This window comes from Lissotriton vulgaris, chromosome 6 (genome assembly GCF_964263255.1).
Source record: "Lissotriton vulgaris chromosome 6, aLisVul1.2, whole genome shotgun sequence".
Classification (NCBI taxonomy): Eukaryota; Metazoa; Chordata; class Amphibia; order Caudata; family Salamandridae; genus Lissotriton; species Lissotriton vulgaris.
Window position 1 is genome coordinate 1,567,198,606 of NC_141694.1, and position 22,369 is coordinate 1,567,220,974.

The 22,369-nt window shown below is 44.3% G+C and overlaps 1 protein-coding gene and 1 pseudogene across 4 annotated transcripts in view; one reads left to right on the plus strand and one right to left on the minus strand.

Annotated features, from left to right (window-relative positions):
* Window positions 1-22,369, plus strand: part of ASB3 (ankyrin repeat and SOCS box containing 3) — a 404,583-nt gene that overhangs the window by 275,428 nt on the left and 106,786 nt on the right. The gene's annotated exons all lie outside the window — the stretch shown is intronic.
* On the minus strand, window positions 2,588-3,435 carry LOC147709152 (cytochrome P450 20A1 pseudogene; annotated as a pseudogene).

Sequence of the window (22,369 nt, forward strand, 5' to 3'; positions counted from 1 at the left end):
TCAACCCAGAGGAGAGATTGGGTTTGAATAGGGGACAGGAAGAAATGGCGCTCAGCGGGTACCAGGTGCATTGGCTAGTGTGAAGGTTGAGTTAGTACGGTGTAAACAGGTCAGGGGAACAAACCCAGATAGAAAAACAGCCTCTGCCAAGATAGGGAAACGGTCCCCAACCAAACAATAGTAAAGCAAGTCCTGTGCACACGTATATACGTCATACAGTTCTGAGGCTTCTAGTTATCAACTCCTTTTACCGTATGCAGGTACACCGTCCTGCTACTCCAACCTCGCTTCCAGATCCCATTTACACTTGTACTGGCACGCCGTCACATCTCCAATTTTGATTGCAACAGCCCTGAAGAGTCACAGCCTTCACATGGTGTGACGAAACTCGTGTCGGCTGATTGTTCTCGTATGTACTGATCGAGACTGAACCATAAAAAACATATACTCAACGACGCTGGATTCCGACCTCATGTTTTTGAACTTTCAACTAAATGCATTGGGTTCTCACTTGAGAGCTGTATGACGAATATACGTGTGCACAGGACTTGCTTTACACCAGATTTAATGATGACTGGAGGTGAGTGTCAGAAAAGTTTCACCACTCCATGACTATTATCTCTTTGTGTTTGATTTGTTCAGAATACATGGCCATCCCATTCTTGCACTCCCTGCAGAGTGCACAGGTCACGTATTCCAGTTGTAATTCTGATTCTGTACATATGTGTGTAATGGGGTCCCCATCATGGGGGTACAAAGTTTTCAAAACAATGACAAATCAAAAGTAAAAGAAAATGCAGTGCTTGCTTACTACTCACTGTTCGCAGTCGCTGTGCAACCTGGCTGAAAGTTAATAAAATCAAGGAGCTATGATGCGGTTAACGCTGGGCGTGTCATAATGTTTTTTATTTTTTTTAACTTTCAGACATGTTGTACAGCATGTACGCCACTATGCAACGGCTAAAAAAAAGTGACAAAGCCAATAGAGCTCGCATAGGTGAGACCTATTGAGTTTGCTAATAATTCTTTCTTTTTGAGAACTTTTTCCATTTAAAAAAATCATTATTTGGATATAAAGTCATATCTATATTTATGAACGGTATGGGTTCAATGGAGAAAAGTATTTAACATTGTTTAATGCAATCCACAAATTGAGCAGCTGCTTGTGGATTATGAAAAATCCAGAATTATGCAGAGATCTCTGTGGGGCACAATTCCGGTGACCCTAACTAAATTTCACCAGGTCACCCTGCTACAAAATTGTATGTGATATGTCTGTTTTTCGGGACCCTTTTACACATATCCTCTACAGTCTGTTATGTCATCTTGAAGGTGGGAGTTATTCATGTTGCATCCAGTGGTAGAAGTGGGCGAGATCGGCAGGGCAAGGCGTGCCCCTACTTCTTTCATTCCACCGAGTCCGTTCTCCTACTTTTTTAAGGTAAACACGCATCCCAGAGCGTCCCAGGGACAGAAATAGCAAAAGCCTATAGATAAGGCTTGCCGATCTTGGAAGGCAGGACTGGCAGAGAAGGAAAAGGACTCTGTTTCCTGCCGAGAAGGCGTGCAATGCCCATTGCCCCCGCCCACCCTGAGACAGCTTCCCGGGGCACACACACAGCCGCACCCGAGCACTTCACAGGTCTTTAAAAGACCATTCACTTGCTAACAAGGCTTTGTTGCTTTTCAGCCCTTCTTAGAGCCCTGCATCTCCACTCTGAATATTGCTAGAAGAGTCAACCTCCCACTGAAGTTTTTGGTAGCCCCCCCGCCCATGTGAGAGTAGATACACATGGTATGCGTCCAATGTTAACGCACTCAAAGTGCATGTGGGGAGACTCCATTTATGCAGACAAACTCCCTGAGAATAAAATGCCCTAAATTATCTTCGGCCAAACAAGTACTCCAGTGCCTGTGCAACATTAACAGTTTTTCAACACTGTTACAAGTGTGAACAATAAATATCCTTTTGTCCTCTGAATTTATGATTTGAACTGATGCATTCTGAAAAGAAACGGCTACAATTTGCCCCTACTCTTCGCTTTTACAGCATACACCTACATGGTTTCTCGGTTTGCGCCCGGATGAATTGCACATTTGTCAGACCCCCAGAATATAGCGGCATGGATTAGCAAATTTAGCGGCACAAATATGGAAATTTAGCGTCATTTTTGCAGCACTTTATTTTACTCATATTCATTCAGTCTCAGCCTTAAATCAATGGAAACTGTTTTAGCGGAGTATTCCGCTTTGTAATAGGCAACCTGGGATATGGAACAGAGGAAGCAGCCCATAGGTGAAGGCTGGTATCCCTTGGAAATGCAATCCTCCATTTGCTTATAGTGTAAACGGGGATTCAAGTTTGATATTTATTGGGGTTAGAGTTGTACTCTGTCAATTTCATTTGTCTATTTGTGACCCAGGAAGAAGTGATTGCAGTTGGCAAAGCCCATCACCCAAACTGCTGGCCACCATCTTTTTCCCCCATTGACTTTTCAAAGTAGAGCCCTGAGTGCTTCAGCACCCCACTTGGCATGAAGCAGCACTTTTAGAAATGTAGGCACTTGCTGGTTCGAGCTGCTTGTTCTTAGCCTCTTTTGGAAACAGTGATCCACGCCTCCTCCTTTGGCGATATCACTAGTTCATACCGCGTCTCGATGACCTGCCCTGGCACTGGGTTTAAGCGCAGGTTTCTCACCAGCACACTCAACAACACTGTCGCCACAACGTATGCAAATCTCAACTCAGGGCACTCCTGACTCCCCATCAAGCCGAGCAAGAAAGGTTTTTCCCGGCAGACTCATTGTCAAACCTATCAGGATCAAATCTGCAGGCTTAGGGCCAGGCTGTGCTGTCTTGAAGCACCAGACCAATAGCATAAAGCACCAGGGTCTCTTTGGGAATGACATGCTGGTCAACTCTGCCTTCCAGGTCCTGAAACCGTGCCGCAATGGGTGTCAGTCTAGCTGTCCATACTGTCTCTCAGAGGACTTGCCAGCAATACCTGAGCTGCTCAACTTTCTCTAGTGTGATGGGGCCCTTGCCTAGTACTTGGACCATCTCCTTGTAAAGCTTCTCCTGAGCTTCCTCCGATGTGGTGAGGAAATATAAAGCCCATGTACACAAGTTAGCTGAGATAACACATCCTGCCAGTGAGAAGATCATGCTGTTCTCCAGCACCTGCTTGTCGCTCAGGTTACCCTGCAGCAAGGCGTCCATGAAGATCTGTCGAGGGATGCTCTTACCGCGCCGTTCTCTTGCCAGCTTCTTCAGGACAGATTCCATCTCCATCAGGGCGTTTCCATACAGCTTTTTCCTTGTTGTGCTCTTGTCAAGTGACCCATCCAGGAAACGTTTCCCAATTTCTTTCCAGATAGCACAGTGGTTCTTGCTGAAGCGGATCAACTCCTGCTCACCCCCAAAACTATTCCCCATAGTGTGTTTAATTTGATCAAGTCTTGTTAATTCTCAATGTTTTAATGCTTCACAAAGACAAAAAGCCGAAGAAGGCTCTGGAAAATGTATTGTACAAACATGCACACTTCTGAAGAGGTGGTACCCCTCCAGAACTGAACACTCAAACAAAAATACAAGTATAGTCGGGGGCTGGCTCTACTTCATGTCCACAATACCTGTGGAGGCAGGACTGTTAGGCAATGTTCACCCTAGCTCATTTCCTAAGGGCTTCATCAACCTTGACATCATGAGACTGAGCCTCACTTTGTTTCAACTATCATTTATCTTTCCTTTACCTCTCTCTCTTTCACTATCTTGTTTTCTGAGACCCTGGCCTATTTCCGGGGGTCTTGAAAGGATGACTATTCATACTGCTGTTTATAACAAGCAATAATAGTCCTATGTTTATATGACAACGCTCTTTACAATATTTACCACCACTTTTACCATAAAATCAATCAAGCACAGCCCTCATAAATAGCATATTTTCACATTTCCATCACTCTGCGTATTAATTCGACTTTCTTTTAGTACAAATCTGTCCACCCCTCAGATACATTTAGTGACCTCTTCTCAGAAAGGGCCACAACCATGCAGTGTGGATTCTTTTGTCACCTATGATGGCAACAGGCAGCCATGTGCAAGTAGTGCTGTCTGCGCTTTCAAACGTGCAGAGAGTCATGTGGTCTTTCAGCACATGAGCAATACAAGCACAAACGCCGCAATCTTTGATTGGTGGGGCAGCTAAGGGCGCTTCTTTGAATACTTCCCCCTGCGTGGAGTTTGACTCCAACACCTGAGGGACACAACTAGCAGCCTGCACCACCAGTGCTGAGGTGTAGCCCTTGATTGTGAGGCCACTGGTGCTCTCTAGAGCTACTCTCTGTGGATTGAAGCAGCTAGTGAGAAGGAGATGCCCTACCCCTGGGCCTCGAAGCACAGGTTTTCACATTCTGGGCGTTATTTAGAGCGCAGTGGACTGGGTACTCCATCAATAATATGGTGGATGTATTGTAAAAGTGCAATATTCTCACTACTTACAGGTGACAGGACTGATGTAACATATTGGCTGAATACATTATCTGCTAAACTTTAAATAAGACCCTTAGTTTAATGGGAACTGAGATTCATCCTACGGTTACTTCAAAACTGGCCACATCACAATACAGAGGAGTATAAAAAAGCTAACATTGTGTTTAATTCAACTTTACTGATTGACGTTTCCACTTTCTTCAGGGCATCTTACTGGGGACACGGGCGTAGCTATCAAAACTGCAGCAGGTGCAGTGGAACCGGGTGTCCTAGTAGGATGGCCTGCGAAAATAGAATTTGCAGCATCCTATCTTAATACAGCACCCCTCAATTATTTCCGCATTGTAAATGGGCTAACCGACCTGTAGGTCAACTTAGTGTCAAATATAGTTCTTGTGTATTAGGACCAATGTGTGTTTCAAAAGTCACCACAGCATCAAAGATGAATGCACCACACGCTTTGACCATGTACATGAATTATATGTTGAAGATAATACCTGCTCACGCCACTTTCATACAGCATCTGATTTCGCAGGCACTTTTGTAAAAATCGCGGCATTTTTACAAAAGTGCTGATTTTTCGGCAAACCGCAAAATCGCAAAATCCTGAAGGGTCTGATTTGTGTGATGCATGAGACCATGGCTGCTACGCTCAAGGAGCACACGACAAAATGTAAATCTGTGCGTGGGTAAAGATGCCTTTTGCACTTGCAGGTGAGTTGTCCCCTTTGAACCGGAAACTAGGCTAATTTCCACATGGTTGGTCCCTGTCTGTATTGTAATGGAAGAGCTCAAAACGATGGAATGGAACGGGGACCAGAGTCATTTCCATTGCCTTTTTGAGGTTGTGCTCTGTGCATGACACCCTTACCTGATTTGAGTGAAACCAGTGACCATCACTATTCTCATTCATTCTGTGACTGCAGATCATGAAGATCCATTCATGAAGAAATACAGTTTGCCAGCTGCCTCACATGCTTATGCGTGCTCAACAATGTTTGAGCCTTTCGATCATTTTTGCAGGAGAATGGGTCGTTTGCAGTGTTTAGAATGGAAAACGAAAAGTGCAGATACTATCACACAGTACCTGGTTGATACCAAGAAGTGCAGCGACTCTCCATTTAAACGTATTGCTCGTGTTCAGAGAAGTACAGTACTTGTGAGTACCCGCCCACTTAAAGCACTGCTTGTATGAGAAACATAAAACAATAAACATACTACTTCCCGAGCAGACCACTTTAGCTTTAGGCTTTGTGATGATTTTTTTTTCTCAATTTCTCCAACTTTACTTTTTCCACTTTTAAACTAATTGTTACTTGAAAGCCCTATTCCCTTGAACTGGAACATTACTCTCTATTCCCAAGAATTGACCATGATTTTACACTGTTTCCTATGAATTCATTGTAAACTCTTTACACATTGGCATTTAAGCCCTGTTCCTATGAATTTTACCTAAACCCTTTTCTTAAGAGTTGCTATTTAAACCCTTTTAATGTTAGTTGCCACTTTACACCCAAATCTTGGGAATTGCCACTTTATACCCAAATCCTGGGAATTGCACCTGGACACACTTTTCCTGTGAATTGACATTAGACTACATCCACGAATTGCCACATTAGACCCTTTCCCTTTGAATTTCTTCTTTATTCCCTGTCTAATAAATTGCCAATCTAGACCAGAGGCCCTGGGATACTTTGTAGGCAGTTGCATTGGCGTGAGGCACATTCATTGAATGTATCACAACGAGCGGCTGAAAGGTAAGCTGAGTAAACTTAATATAGCTCACATGATGGAAAAAGGCGAGTTCCTGAAAAGTAGCTACCATTTGCAGAGCTAAAGAATCTGAAGAGCCCCCATACTTTTCTTCCCATTACCATTTGTGCCCCTACCAAACTGTATTGTGTTTCTCTGGACAAAGAACCCTCCAGTGGTGCCTGTTTACTTGTTGTTTTCATCTCGTAGTAACTTCTGGCTCAGTAGACCATGGGGCACTTTTGTCTAGTTTACTGGCCCGCATTTGTCTGGGGAGAAGGTCCTGACATGGTTTCCTTTCTGCCTGCCTGTTCAAACACACCTTGCCCAATTGGGATCTTCCACGTTCTATGCCACCTCCAGGTCTGGTGGAGTACCCCCGGGGCTCAGTCCTGGTCTCCATGGCTTTTGATATCTAAAGTGAGCTGCTTGAGGCTGTAAGAGTATGGATATTCCCATCCATTACATACTAAACTCCAGACCCATTCTTCCTCTGTGTGGGAGGGAATGCGGGGGCACGAGGGAGTGTTTACAATTATAATAAAAAATACAATAAAAAGTTATGCTTACATGCTGCCGGACGCCTCCAGCGTTGCGCCTCGGTGCTGGGACTCTGGGGCACAGGGATTGGCCTGCGCGGGCTGGAAAGACGCTCCACTCAGGTCAGGGAGTCTGTGGGGTTTCTCTAACCCAGCTGTTCAATACAGCGATTAGAGAAACCTAAGTGTGCATGTGTGTTGTGGTCAGCCTGAGATGGCCGGCCAAACACACATGAGTACTTAGGAAGTGCACCTAGCACTCCTCATCCCCCTCCTAGGCCCCGGCCCGCCCCTCACTGTACACGCTGGCTAAGCCAGCGGCTTCAAAATAAACAATATTGAAATATTTTGTTTTTTGGTTTTTTGCTGCTGGCTCGGAGACAGTGGGGCTACACTCCTCCCCCATTGCGGAGGGGCAGCCCCTTCATTTCCCCAGAGGTACAACTAGCTCACTACTTTTATGGCAACTTTTTAAAACCTTTTCACAACTCCCTTCAAAGCGACCCTTGACGCCACCAGGTAGGTCGCTCCCCCGCCGCACAGCACCGCCTGTGTGTCCCCTGCCTCAGGCAGCCGCTGCTGAGGAAGTTCAAGCCCTCCACTACCCGCAGGCTACCACCTGCGCCTCATCCCTGGTGGCCAGTGGTAGGCCTTAGGTTTGTTTGTCATTTGTCATTCCATTGTATTGCACTCTCTTGGTGTCCGTGACTGCTTTTGTCTGTCTCCCCTTCATTGCCCCCGTGATCACATAGAACAGTGAGTTATTAACTGTCATCTAAGAGCTGCAATCAAACTGCCAGGTATAAATTAGAGAGTTATATTTTCCCCCTAGTGTTTGATTATCCTAATGTTGCAAAGGGTGTTCACATGGATAAAATCAATTCTGATTATTAAAGAGAACCCCCAACCATGGTATTACGTTCTAAATTCAGAGTTTGTGTTTCTCCAGACCAATCACTATTAAACTATACTGCTTACTAGTATAGTGTCATGTGACTCCTACACCATGTAGTACTTTTCCTCATGTATTTCCTAGAGAGTTATTTACACATATACGATTGATTGTCTCTATGTAATGTGTGTGATGTAAAGTGCTCTGAAACCCTACACTGGTTTCAGTGGCGCTATAAATCAAATCAAATGCATCTGAGCGAGAAAGTGGTTATGGAGACTCGAGGGGCACTGTTGAAGGGTGGTAATGAGGGAATCCATTGAAGAGGGAGTCATTGGGGGCACCAACAAACATTGTGGCACATAGCTTCCACCAGCGCTAAATCCGGCCTTGCCCTTGAGACCAGTCTGCTGCAGCCATTGGTACCTCTATTGGCCTTGTTTTAGCAGTAGCAGGTGCAACTCACCAGTGGTCGGCGATGCAGGATTTGCACGCACACCAAACTTAGTTTACAAACATCATGGTCTTTCTGCTTCATGCACAAGCACTTTAAGCATGTGCTGCCTGCTTTGGGACCACTGAAATTATGTAGCAATGGAGGACAAAATTATTCTGCAGTGTTGACTAAAGTATGCAGCAAAAAAAGGCTGCAACGTAATAATGTATATTTTCTTTTACACATGCTAACAGCAGTGCAACACACAAATGCAGCAGTGAGAAGTGTGACCAGTCCACCTTTGCGAAGGGCTGTCCACTTCGCAGAAACACAAGTCACGTTTGTTTGTAACTTTTGATCCGATTGAGCTACAAACAATTTATTAGTTAAAATCATCAAATTATGCAGCTGGTGATGCATTATCTGGCAAATATTGCAGAGCCATAATTGTATAGAAAACATTTTCAAACTAGGATATTTTGCCATTCATGTTTGAACTGCACTTGTGGAAAAAGGGAGAAGTGCTGATGACAGAAATTCCATGGCTCGGAGACAAATGGCTTGCGATTCTACTTTAATCGTATTTGGAACATTCTGTGATTGAAAACAAATCCCACTTTGTGAAAGTATTTTAATGTCAGTAACTCATGTTAAACCTAAAATAAACGTGTACCCATTGGCTGAATTAAATAACGTAATAAGCTGCAGCTGGGTAGTGAAATGCCAAACAAACACAAAAAATTTGAATGATTTGCTCTTTCTGGCCACACCTCTGACTCAGCCCACTGAGCTAATCCTCGGGTTGGTCCCGCCCCCTGACCTCCACCCACAGTTCCCCGACATCTTTCCCCCACTTTGACCACTGGTCGCATCACACATGGGCGTCCGCAGAGGGGGCACGGTGGGGCGCTTGCCCCCCCATGGATACTGGCCCGATTCTAGAGGATGAGCTCACATACCTGGGCTGACTTTCCTGCTGGGGCAACACCTGAAAGGCTGCTACAGCCCGAGTGTGACTCAGCAGGTCACAGAGTCAGCCGTTCCCATTGTCATGGGCAGAATGACAATGGGCCGGCAGAGGAGGCACAGCATGGCACATCTCCCCCCATCCCAGGCCTCAGGAGATGACGATGAGTCCTTGGGGAGCTGCTGATGCCTTCGAGCAGCACACTTAGCAAGTCTTAGGCAGGGGACATGAGCTTTAGCCCCTCACAGCAGGCCACAACGATCGGATAAAAAGCTACGGGGCACGGGTGGGGGCGTTTGGGGATCGGGGCTAGTGCCAACATTCTTAGTTTAAAAACTGTGAAATGACAGACTGGATTGAAATTGAAAGTTTAAATGAAATTCCATCCGTTTGTGCAATGGGGGGAGTGCTGTATACAGCTAAGAGTGAAAAAACTCCGGAACAAAACACTGAGGACTGAAATAACTACATTTAAAGAACAATATGACAAAAAATGGAGAAAAAAATGAAAATTCGATTTTGACAATGTTGTAGGGAAAAATTTAATTTACCCTCCATGTTGAGACAAAGGGTGACGTAAGAGCAGAGGAGAGATAAAGAGAGAGACAGAGCCAAAAGGAAAAATAAGAGATGGAGTGGGGAGTAGAGACAAACGGAGAGGGGGAGAGGAAAGAGGGAAAAATGATTGACGAGAGAAGATAGGAAAAGAGGAGAGAAGGCAGGGAAATAATGATAGATAAGCACAATGAGAGAGTGGCAGAGGGGGAAATGGTAGAGGGAAACAGCCAAGTAAAAGTTGAAGTGAGAACAGACTAAGTGGAGAGAAGGTTAGAGCAAGAGATTGGTAAAGATAGGGTAGGAAACAAAAGTGGAGAAGGGCGATGGCAAGGGGAGTAAAAAGAATAGTGAATGACAACACAAAGGATGGATGCAGAAGAGGATTATTAGAAGTTCGCTAGTCAGTACAAATAAGGAATTGATGAATCAAGGCCTCACACACACTTCTTAGTTCTAACTTTTAGCAGCCTACAGCTTGATTTAGAGGTTAGTGATACTTTGAGTGCCAAATCAGGAGTAGAACCCAAGAAATATGACACTATCACTTCAAGAAAAGGATAGTTTGGTAAAAGAAATGCCACATGTGGAGTCTCCATAGGATCTAACAACTCCAGAAATCGGTGGATTTTCCTTAACCACTCAACAATAAACTTTCTTTTGATCTAATGCTGACTAAAGGTTGAACAATGTCTTTCAACTTTCCTAACCTTTAGAAGCATGCAGAACTGAAAGCACTCACAGGGACAGGAATCTATTTAATGTCTACAGAGTAGGGTCTTCTGCAAATGACAAGGTTTGATGAAGCAGGTAGTTGGCATAAGAAGACATAACTGAAGAACAGGCGAATTTTCAATACAAGAAAAAATAACTGACGTAAATCTCAAGGAAGCAATAGGAATTTAGAGAGTGGGGACTAAGGACATAGGAGGTAGAAATAGAACGAAGTATAGAGTGTATATGGGAGACAAGTGAGAAAGAGGGGTACATTATAGACTAAGAGAGAGGGAGGGAAATAGCGCAGGGGCAATTGAAATGGGACAATCAGGGTAACAACGGGAAGAGAGAGAGGAAAAGAGGGATGGATAACGAAAGAAATGGATAATGGGATAGAGTATGATAGGGAGACAGACGGAGGGAGAGGGAGACAGAGAGGGAGGGAGACAGAGGGAGGGAGTCAGAGGGACGGAGAGGGAGACCGAGGTAGAGAGAGGTAGGGAGACAGAGAGAGGAAGACCGAGAGAGAGAGAAGGAGACGGACAGGATGAGTGAGACAGAGGGAGAGAGATAGATAGAGGGAGAGAGAGAGAGAGGGAGACAGAGAGGGAGGGAGACAGAGAGAGGGAGGGAGACAGAGACAGACAGATGGAGGCAGGGACAGGGGAAGACAGGCAGAGGCAGACCGAGAGACAGAGAGGGAGACAGAGGGAGGGAAACAGGGACAGATAGAGACAGGGACAGACAGACAGACAGAGGCAGGGACAGACAGATAGAGGCAGAGACTAAGGCAGACAAGGAGACAGAGAGGGAGACAGAGAGAGAGAGAGAGGGAGGGAGACGGAGGGAGAGAGAGGGAGGCAGAGGGAGGGAGACTGAAAGAGAGAGAGAGAGGGAGGTAGAGGGAGAGAGGGAGAGGGAGGGAGACAGAGGGATGGAGACAGAGGGATGGAGACAGACAGAGGGCGACGGACAGAGGGAGACAGACAGAGAGGGGGAGGGAGACGGAGGGAGGGAGGGAGGCAGAGGGAGAGAGGGAGGAAGACAGAGGGAAGGAGACAGAGAGAGAGGGAGACCGAGAGAAAGGGAGACAGAGAGAGAGGGAGACAGAGAGAGAGACAGACAGACAGAGGGAGACAGACAGACAGGGAGACAGATAGACAGAGGGAGACAGATAGACAGAGGGAGACAGACAGAGGGCGACAGACAGAGGGCGGGAGACAGACAGAGGGCCGGGGAGACAGAGGGAGACAGAGGAAGGAAGACAGACAGAGGGAGGGAGACAGACAGAGGGAGGGAGACAGAGGGACAGAGAGGAAGGGAGAGGGAGGAAGACAGGGAGTGAGAGGGAGGGAGACAGAGAGAGGGAGGGAGAGAGATAGACAGACAGTGAGTGAGACAAAGGGAGACAGAGAGCGGGAGGAGGGCGACAGAGGTAGGGAGACGGACAGAGGGAGGGACACAGGGAGTGAGAGGGAGGCAGACATAGAGAGAGGGAGGGAGAGAGATAGACAGACAGAGTGAGTGAGACAGAGGGAGAGGGAGAGAAGGGAGGGAGAGAGGGATGGAGACAGAGAGAGAGGGAGTGAGACAGAGAGAAAGAAAGAAAGATGTGTATAAGCCAAGTCTGGTGGCTCAGTTGACGAAGGCTTCCGCTGCAGGGGCTTGTGTTCAACCTCATGGTCATAGGTTTTTTTTGTTGCTCTAGCACAACACCCCTCCCCCACTGAATCCGCCCCCACCGGTGCGGCCCTCGGCCACACACCACACTGTAAATTTGGCCCCCGAGAGAAAGTTTGTGAGTACCCATGCTCTAGAACCACATCAACCTGATTTGGAATGTTTTTTTGTTTTTTTTCCGGCCATTTTTAGTTTTTCCCTCTGTTTTATTGTAGTTGCCAGGTCGTCTGCTGTGGCGCCTCACAAGATTTCTCTTCCCCCTATGGGTTTCTTTGTTTATTTAAGCTCTTTGTCTTATTAGAATTTTTTTAAATGTATTTAATACTTGTGCTCAATCATGTCGGAGGATGGTGATGAAGTTAAAATGTTGCCCCCCCTCCCCGGAAACATTTCTGCAGATGCCCATGATCACATAATTTCTTTTACATGACATGGTTCTTTCTAACGATAGCAGGCAGTGAGGCATATTTTTGCTCAACCTTTTTTGTCCTTGATTGCACAAGTAGTAGTATTTCGTCCAGAGATCCGATGATATTGCTGTCAATAGAAAAGCGCCTCAGACGAGCAGACCTGGGCGTCAGCGATGAATGTCAGATGGACGCTGTATCACGAAGCATTGAATGTCATGGCTCCTGAACTGCTCTCTCGTGCCCGGAAGTTGCCCTTTAGCAGATGTAGGCTAGGGAGGCAGAAAGAAGAAGGTCAGGCCAACCTGCTGCTGACAAGGCATCTGCTGCTGGAGCTCTGGGCGAGTTGTGCTTTTCCTGTAATGAATGCGGACTTTAGCAAGGACAAAGTGTGAGTATTTATTTATTCATAAATCAAAGTAGGTAATGAACTTATTTATCAACGGAGTACAAGTATTGTGTTGGATTTGCATTAATAAACAGAGTTTTTGTCTGGTTGCACTCATTCCATCAAATTAGATTTCATAAGCCCATCCAGCGTTACCGCGTTCTGAATGCGCAGTGTTACGGTTCTTGTAATAATAGAAGCGTCACCAGCTGTTAAAGCAGCAGGAAGACCCATTAGTGGTTATAATGAGTCTGGGAACATTTCTTTCCGTTTGTTGTGAGTCTTAAAGTTTTGGATTGTTTAGAATTGTTTTGTAATATATAGCTTCAGTTCTTTCAAAGCAAGATTCATTCTTCACTCTTTAGAAAAGTAGCGTCAGGGAAGGTTTCTATTACACTTATTTTGGATATTTCTAGGATATTTCTCGATTGCCACCTATTCAGTCAGTGCCTTTCGTAAATAGCAGTATTTCAATGCATCCACTGAAAAGCACAGAGAAGATGTTGAAATCAGTACAGCAAATGAGGGGGACCCAGCAGCTATTATTGAGCTGGATCCTGGCGGGACCCGTGAAATATGCTGAATTTATCCCGGGACGTCGTCAGCGGGGCCGGACTGTACTTGCTTTGCTTTCCTAGAGCAGCACCCTGCGGGGTTGAAGGAAGCTGGGCCCAATACACATGCCTGACTTGAACGTGGCAACCCACACTTCTTTTGTGTATCCAGGCTGGGAGCTGGGTGGAGCTTGATGCTAATGTCACGAAGGTAAACAAAGACACTCACCTTGTCACTTTAGAAGTGTTTAAGAGACAGACTATGATTTGGAGTGAGGTGTTTGACTTTCACAACAATTTATGTAAGAGGTATACATGCACTGCAAGTATGTCTTATGTATCTATCTGAATGAGTAAGTTGCACTTCTAACCATTTACATACCGCATACTAATATATTTTCTTTTATGTCTTTTATAATGCAAATCATCCCAGTTTAGGGTGTCGGGGTACTTTGCATCACACATATATTAGGCCGATACCACAAATCATACAATTTCTAGATCAATATACAGGAAATATTACATAAGACAATGAGCGTCCACGTTATTGAGGCTATATATCATTCATACTGACACACATTACATGTTAAGATTGCTTGTCCTGGAGCAACACAAACTCAGGATATTAAATGTTTGGGTTCTACAGAACACTTTGGTTGGTGTTGTCTGTGCTAATAGGTCTTTATCACTATCCAAAGGAACCCACTTTAGAACCCATAGCTTGAGAACAAACCAATAAGGTTCTTGCAGTTGACATACCACTCCTTGAAGCCGGTTTATATCTCACTGTGCTGCATTGCAATGCTTGGTCACCCCGCTGCTCCTGCTGACTCTTTACATTATTGCCCACTCAGTTCCCAAGACGAGAGGGAGCAGTCTTCCAAGGACCTGCCAAGGTGGCAGCTATGCCTGAAATGTGTCTGGAGCACCCTTCCCTCTTGAGATTTGAAAACACTAATGAACATTGAAGCCATGCCTTGCAGGAGGCCTACGTCACGGTTAATTGGGGAGGAGGTTTCTTTGTAAGTTCAAGGAACTACATTTGGAGACCAGGGATGAAGCTGTAAGGGATTTTAGGCAAGGATTCACCATTTTGCATTTTTGGTGCATGGAGCTCTGAGTTTCTGATTTCAGCATTCTATTCCCAGAATGGTGGCACAACATCCCCTGGTCGCTGACCCTCAGTTAAGGTCCTGCTGTGAAAGCTTGCTTGTCTGTGAGGAACTTCTCTCCTCAGGCTGAAGCGTGCAAAGAGAAATCCTGGAATAACCAGTGGTACCAGCTATTTCTTGTGGATTTGGAAATAGAATTGTAGGAACCCCCGCAACTGAAGGAAATGGGTCTAAGGAAAAATATCTGAGGACATTTCTTGTAGTTAGTACTGCTAACAGAAATGATGGAACCCCCTTGTTTTTTGTGAAAAATATTCATTAGAGGCCTCCATGAGCTTTGTGACAAGACGTTCTAAGATACAGTGGGACTGTCCAGTCAGCCTATCCAACCATTTTTCTTTGTCGGGCACAGCTTAAGGTTTGTCCTGCTAAAGACATTTTTCTTCCACCAAAAACCAACTTGTATATGACTGTGTTCACTGGCAAGTTGATTTTAAGAGTTGATCTTAAGAGTTCCTGGTAAACCTCAAAGAGAACTGTATATGATTCACTTGACACCTTTAGTATGATACTGAAAACGACTCCCTTTTATTATGTCACCAGTCATTGTAAGTCTGGACATTGAATCATATTTTCTGTGACTTCTTTATTCAATGTGTAAGCCTTTTATAACGATTCCCAGTCTCTTTGGGCCATCTGTATCATTCGAAATTGCGATCGCAAACGCCAAAATTTGGAGAATTTTGGCGTTTGCGAAAGCAATTAGGCTTATTAGTATGTAATAGAAAAAACTGCCTCACAAAATAAAATAAGGAATTGCAAAATTTGCAATTCCTTATTTTGCAAATGCATTTAAGGAATCGCAAATTGCAATTCCTTAAATGGAATGTATGAGGCACCCAAGTTGTGCGAATATGGCTTAAGGAATTGCAAATTATCACCGATTACAGGTTGGTGGTAATTTGCGATTTCTTTCAAAAATGCTAATTTTTGCATTTTTCAAAGTGGCATGAGGCGCACACACATACCCTTAGGGCATGTATGAGCGCCACATGTGCACCCATGCTCATTTCAGGGGTGCAACAGGGTTTCCTTTTTGACACCCTGGCACACTTGAAATCGCATTCTCAATTTGCGATTCTCTAATTGGGAATCGCAAATTGAGAATGTCTTTCCATTCATTCCTATGGGCCTTTGGGGAGGTATTCCCTAATTGCGATTCGCAATTAAGGCATATGTAGGATTCGCAAAATTTATTGCAAATCCTACATAAATAGCGTTTTGCGATTCTCAAATAGCGATTCTCAAAATTTCGCTATTTGAGAATCACAAAACCTAACATTGATACATATGACCCTTTGTCTTTTTTCCTCCATATAGTAGGTCTGGCTACTAGGCAGAGGTTCTTGGTACTCCTCCCCAAGGGAGAGAAGATGTTAGCTGTCAAGAGCTCCTGTTGCTCCCCAGACCTGTTCTCTCTTATCCTTCTGTTTTTTTCTATCTTTATCTCTCCACCCTTTCCCTTTTTCTCACTTGCCTGAGAAGAGACGAGGGCAGCAGTCAGGATCTCTTGTGCCTCTTCAGATCTGCACTGCTGCTCTCTCTCTGGGCTCTCTGTATATAGCTATTTGACAGGGAAGTACCTTATTCCAACCCCCACCTTCTGTTCTATGATTGGATCTCTTGGAGGAACAACTGCTGTCTAATGTGTGTATGTGTGCTCATTCACATTGCTTGTCCCTGCTACCCATCATCTCTTGATTATGATAATCTGGAAAGAATCAGAGTATCTTTTCCTCGCTTTTGTAACCATGGAGAGTATCACCCTATCTTGTTGGTGTTGGGGATGGTCTCTGTTCAGCAGTGGCAGGACTGCAGGAATTAAAGAGGTAAGTGTTGATGGTAAGCTTCCTAACCTCCATTCATGTGTCAGCGCCCTGCCTGTGAAAGTCAAAATTGTCCACAGCATTCAGTTCTTAACTCATCCAGGATGTAAAAGGTTCCTCTGCCAGCTAGCGTACCCAGACTTGTTTAGGTCAGATATTCATTTAGATGACTTCCTGCCTCATCTGTTTCTCTTCTGGGGAGCCACAAAGTTCTTGTATCTTAAGTATAAATTACATGTATGTGATACGTGGTAAGTACTGTGCATAGTGGTAGTAGTTTAAGGTGAAGGTTTCAATAAGCTGTGAGCAAACCACTACAGGTGGTCACCCTCTAACTCTACGCTCTGAAAGGCCAAATGATCGGTTTTCAGGAGGGAGAGTAAAAAAAAGCTGTGTTGATTTGCAATAAACCAGACTTATGTATCACATTAAAAGAAAAAGTTTGGATAATTTGGAACTTATGAACAGAATGGGATGCAAACCACATTCTTCTGAGAGAAAACGGCTGAGAATCCAACTCTTTGCGCATCAGTGTGAAAAAAAATGACATAATAAAGTCAGGACAACGTACACCAGGTTTTGAGAAATGAGTCTTCTGTAGTGTCCTAATAGCCCCCTTCTTGTCTCCAAATTACTTGGTCGGGGCACTGACTTGTCAACAGCCATTAAAGAGAAGTTGGTAATAAGTCTTTGAAAATAGCTTACAGACCCCAGAAATGCCATGACTTTTTTATGTAATAGGAATTTTTAAATGTTGTAATGCCTCTATTTTGTCTTTGTGAGGATGGAGAACCCCATTTCCTGTGACATGACCCAAATACTTGATTTGGTGGGCTTCTAATGTACACTTGGCAGGGTTTGCTGTTAACCCTGCTTTCTTCAGTTCCTTCAATACGGCTTGTTTGACATGTTCTCCCCTAACACTGAAGTGAATTTGTCATCCACATACATTTAAATATAGGTATTATAATGACCTAATATTATCTTCATGAATCGCCGACTTAAGTTGCCAGAGGTCCATCAACACCTAATCGCAATTCTTTAAATTAATAGTCCTCAAGGAGAATAAAAGGCTGCTTTATATCTGTTTTTTTTGTGTGTAGTACAACCAGCAAGCGCCTTTTTTTCAGTGTGCTGATTGTTAGAAATGGGGGTGGGGGCGGGGGGTGCTCTAGTTGGCAATGGTTTGGAGCATTATCCAAGTAGGGACCCTTTTTCCTATTCAGGGTAAGGGGGATACACTTCTAAAATAACCCCTGCTCACCCCTTGGTAACTTAGCACAAACAGACTAGCTTATCTCGTAAGCATTGTGTAAAGCATTTGCACATAACCAACAGTAATACTGTGACAACACTGCACATGGACACCACACCAGTTTAGAAAAATAAGTAATCTGTATCTTAACCAAACAAGACCAAAACTACAAAAATCCACATTACAGTAATAAAAATATTACTTTCAAATGGTAGAAATAGTTCAGTTCAAAGCAAATTGCAGGTGCAACACTTTTCGCTCAAAGTACCTTGGATGCATTGCGCATAGACACAAAAAGGGTTGCAGGGAAGGTGATGCGTCAGTTCCTTACACACAGGGAAGGTGATGCGTTAGCTCCTTGCTGCAGGGGAGGTGATGCGTCAGTTCCTAATTGCTGCGCCGGGGAGGTGATGCGTCGGTTCCTTACCGGAAAAGAGGTGATGCGTCTGTTTCTTACTGCGTGGGGAGGTGATGGTTTGGTTTCTTACTACGTCCCCCAACGACGTGACAGACCTTGTGCCTCGATGTGCTGAGACGTTCCAGGACGATTCATGGATTCTTGCAGCCGCACAGCATGGCTTGCGTCTGATTCGGTGCGATGGTCTCGGACTTAGGAGACCGGTGCACTCGATGCAGCATGTGACGATTTCTCAATCCACGGGCCGGCGCTGCTTCAGTTTCTTCGGCGGTGCGTCGGAAACAGGTACGGATGTGTCACGCTTCTCGTCGTTGCGCTGCTTTCCCAGCTCCCAACAGCCAGAACAACCTCCAGAGACCCAGATCAGCGACAGGCACATCTTGGAAGGTCAGAATCCCCAGCAAGGAAGTTCAGGAGAGCTGGGGGTGAAGTCTTTGTGTCCCTGAGACTTAAGAACAGGAGTCAAGCTCTTCTTCAAGCCCTTGAAGTTCTTTCTCAAGCAGGGGACACAGCACACACCGAAGTCCTTTCCCTTTTCTTGGCAGAACCCGCCACTGCAGGCCAACCCCACACAGCAAACAGCACAGGGGCAGGGTTCCTCCTCCATTTCTCCAGCTCTTCTCCTTGGCAAAGGTTCCTCTTGTTTCCCAGAAGTGATCTAAAAGTCTGAGGTCTGGGCCCCTCTTTTTATAATACAAAATCCTTTGTTCTCTGTGGCAGAGAAGCTCTTTGCCTAGCCAAAACTAGTACTGTCTTCTCTGGTGCAGCTTCCTGGCAGGAGGTGGAGACGGCATAGTCCTTGGCAGACCAGGCCCATTCAGGTGTGAAAGAAATCTCCTTCCCTTACTCTGAATGCAGCCCAGGTCTATTCAGCCCAAGCCTGACTCTCCCTGGAAAGGCAGGACACACCTCAACCCCCCATGTGGCTGAACAGAATGCACATCCCCAGCCCCTGTCACTCCAAAGCCGGACAGCCAATACACAACCTAGCAGAGGCACACTCGATGGTTAGGCAAGAAAATACCTACTTTCTAAAAGTGGTATTTTTAAACCCAGAATGTAAAACTCACCCTCACTTAAAGATGCATCTTAACATTCTTACTTCAGGCATATCAAACTTTATTTCCCATTCTTGTTCCCATGGGCATTTATGCCTATAAGATGTTATAAGCAAACTCCACATCCTATCCTATGGGACAGATAGCCTTTCAAAAGTGAAAAACGAAAATAGCAGTATAACACTATCAGGACATGCCACACACATCAGGGCATGTTCTAGCTTTCACATACACTGCACCCTGCCCACAGGGGTACCTCACATGTAAGAAAAGGGAATGTTAGGGCCTGGCAAGTGGGTGCACTTGCTGCCAGGTCGATATGGCAGTATCAAACTGTGCTCAGACACCGCAGTGGCAGGTCTGAGTTACATATACAGGCTGCTTATGTGGATGGCACAATCAGTGCTACAGGCCCACTAGCAGTATTTGATTTACAGGCCCTGGGCACACACAGTGCACTGTATTAGGGACTGACTATGGATGGAATCACCAATCCATAACAACAGTTTACAGGGAGCACTTACACTTTGGCACTGAACAGCAGTGGCAAGTGCCCAAAGCATCTAGACCAGCAAAAACGTAGTCCAACACAGAGCAAAAACACAGAAGGCAAAGGCAAAAATACTGGGGAAATCCATGCCAATTATATCAGGTCTAACACTGATGTGTACTGCTTTTCCTGATTGTTCAATCAATTTGTCCTCTTGATGCATTAAGTATGCATCTAAGTCAGACTCCTTATTAAGTTGAGGAAACTAGATACACAATTGAATGAATGTTGTGGGCTTTAAGGCTAACATGACAGTTCCTCTAGGATGGCTTTATTATATCTAGTTTGACCATAGATTCTAGACTTTGCTGTTGTTCTTCTCTCCTAACTCCTGGGATCCTATATGGATGAATTATTATGTGGGTGTTCCATCTTTTGTTTTGATGTGAAGAGTGAAAATGTAGGTTTTTGTCTTGGTGTGGTGGAGAATATATCTCCGTCACCCTCTAATAAATGGTAGAAATCTATTTGTGCTGATGTGACAGCATAGCATTCTACAAGATCTTGCCAAATACTTGACATTCTTACAGTATCATCATAACTGGAAGAGTCTATATCTTGGGCGATGCTAACCATGCATGTTTTCGGTGAAGTTTCCCATTTATTTTAATAAACCTATTTGATTGATTTGTGTTTCTGGTTTCCTGTCAAATTGGGCTATATTTTATGTTACTTTCCTGCAGGTTTGATCACCATATAGGGACTATGGCATTGTGGCAAAAGAATGTGCTGTGGATTAGGAAGTAATGCCAACACCTTGTTCCCTGCGTGTAATGCTCTCTACCTTGCCCCTCGATTATAGGCTTCTTCTTGTTTTTTGTAGATTTTCCTTTCATTCTCTTGTTTAACATGTAAGCAGTCCTGAATACCTAGAACATAATCAACCAATGAGATGGTTTGATCTTCTTCACCTTCTTATTCTTACTGTGCTAATCTACTATATTTTTGGATTATATCCTAATAGGAGTTCAAATGGGATGAAGTAAATGTATGTTTGAGGTGTACTGTACAGAATGAGCAATGTTCAGGGCAAGACTGTTCCCAATCCTTACCATCATGTCAGCTTTTTTTTTCTTAGCATTCTCAGGATTTTTGTGATCTTATTGTATCCCTCATCTTATTTATCGGTATGAGGATGGTAGACTGATGTCTTGATATGTCTGATTTGCAAAATGTTGCATATCTGTTGCATAAATTGAGAGGTGAAATTGGTACACCGATTAGAAAGTATTTAAGTAGAATGTCACATTTTGGATAAAAGGGGAATAGAATTGTCACACAGATGGGCAGCTGTGGGTCCTCAGAATGGAAAAGCCTCAGGATATCTTGTACAATAGCCTATTATAATCAGAATAGGCCTGTGATCTTGTCAAGATATGTTCAAGGGGCAAACAAGCTCCGTTACAAATTCACTGAAAAGGCACCTGGTAAAAGGTATAAGGGAATGTTGGTATTGTATCGGTATTCATCAACTAACCTGTTCAACAGGTTGTTACAATAATTAGAAGCTTCCTTGTATATTCCAGGTCAGAAGAATTGTTGCAATATCAACTGTTGCCTTTTTCAGCATCTTGGTGTCTTCCAGTTAAAGGCTATCAACCTGGAAAAGTATTTATTTTAAAAGCGTTTAGGTATCAGGAGCTGCTGCTGGCAAGATGTCCTCCCTCACCCAACCATGCTCAGCAGGTGTTCCTCATGTAAAAGAGGTCTAGAAACCTAGGGACATCAGTGCCTAGAACTAGTGGCTGTCGTAGCTGTCTAAGTATACCAACAATGAAAATTAATTCTTGATTATCTAATATCACTTGTATCTTCGTAGTGTAAACTGCATCAATAATTATTGGTTCCTGTTTCTTTAGACTATACTTTCATTTTTGTTGTTTCAAGAAAATAAATTCCACTTATTGTACTACTGCTCCAAGTGTCTGTACCTTCCCAGTCAGAGGTTTCAACAGTAAAGCAGAGCTAGTATAATAAGCGTGCACATGCAGTTCCCATTCCTAAGCTTCTGCATGCTCCGAAATAGGGCTTACTAGGTGATGATTCCGTGCTCAGTCGTCGTCACTTCCACACTGTCTCTGTATAGCATGCTTTAAATTTTGTTTAGCTATTTGCGATAACTGGTAGCGCCGAGACACCCGTCTGGGTATTTGCGCGCTCTAAAAATCGCATAAAATAAAAATAAAAAATATATAAGTAGCTATGTAATTGGCTTCTAAACAACTTTGCTTATCCCTGCCATACCCTAAATTCCTGTGAATGCCCCAACTGTATTGTTGTTTGGCTGCCTATTACACATATGACTCACACATTTTCTCTGATGAGTATATTTCTATTGGAGCCAAGCTGCCAAGAACGAGCCAAGGATTCCGTCCAGTAACAACTTTACCCATGTGCATCAGATTGTTTGCACCCTGTGGGAGCTCAGTCATAGGTGACATCAAGACTAGCTTCTCTCTTCCACACCCAATAATCTCACTTTATACACATGGCATCATCTCTCTCTGATGAGCTGTCTTTTTTGGGTGTAATGGTACCAGGAAATGTAGATAAGCATTGGCAACGTGCTATTGAAAAATGCAGTCTTCAAGGAGGAGGAAGACTTTAGTGCAAGTGTCATTTACTCTCTAGATTGCCACCCTGCCAGGCCAGGTGGCATTGTAGATGACCTTGAGAAGTCTACTTATACAACCAGAATTCTCAGAAATGATAAAC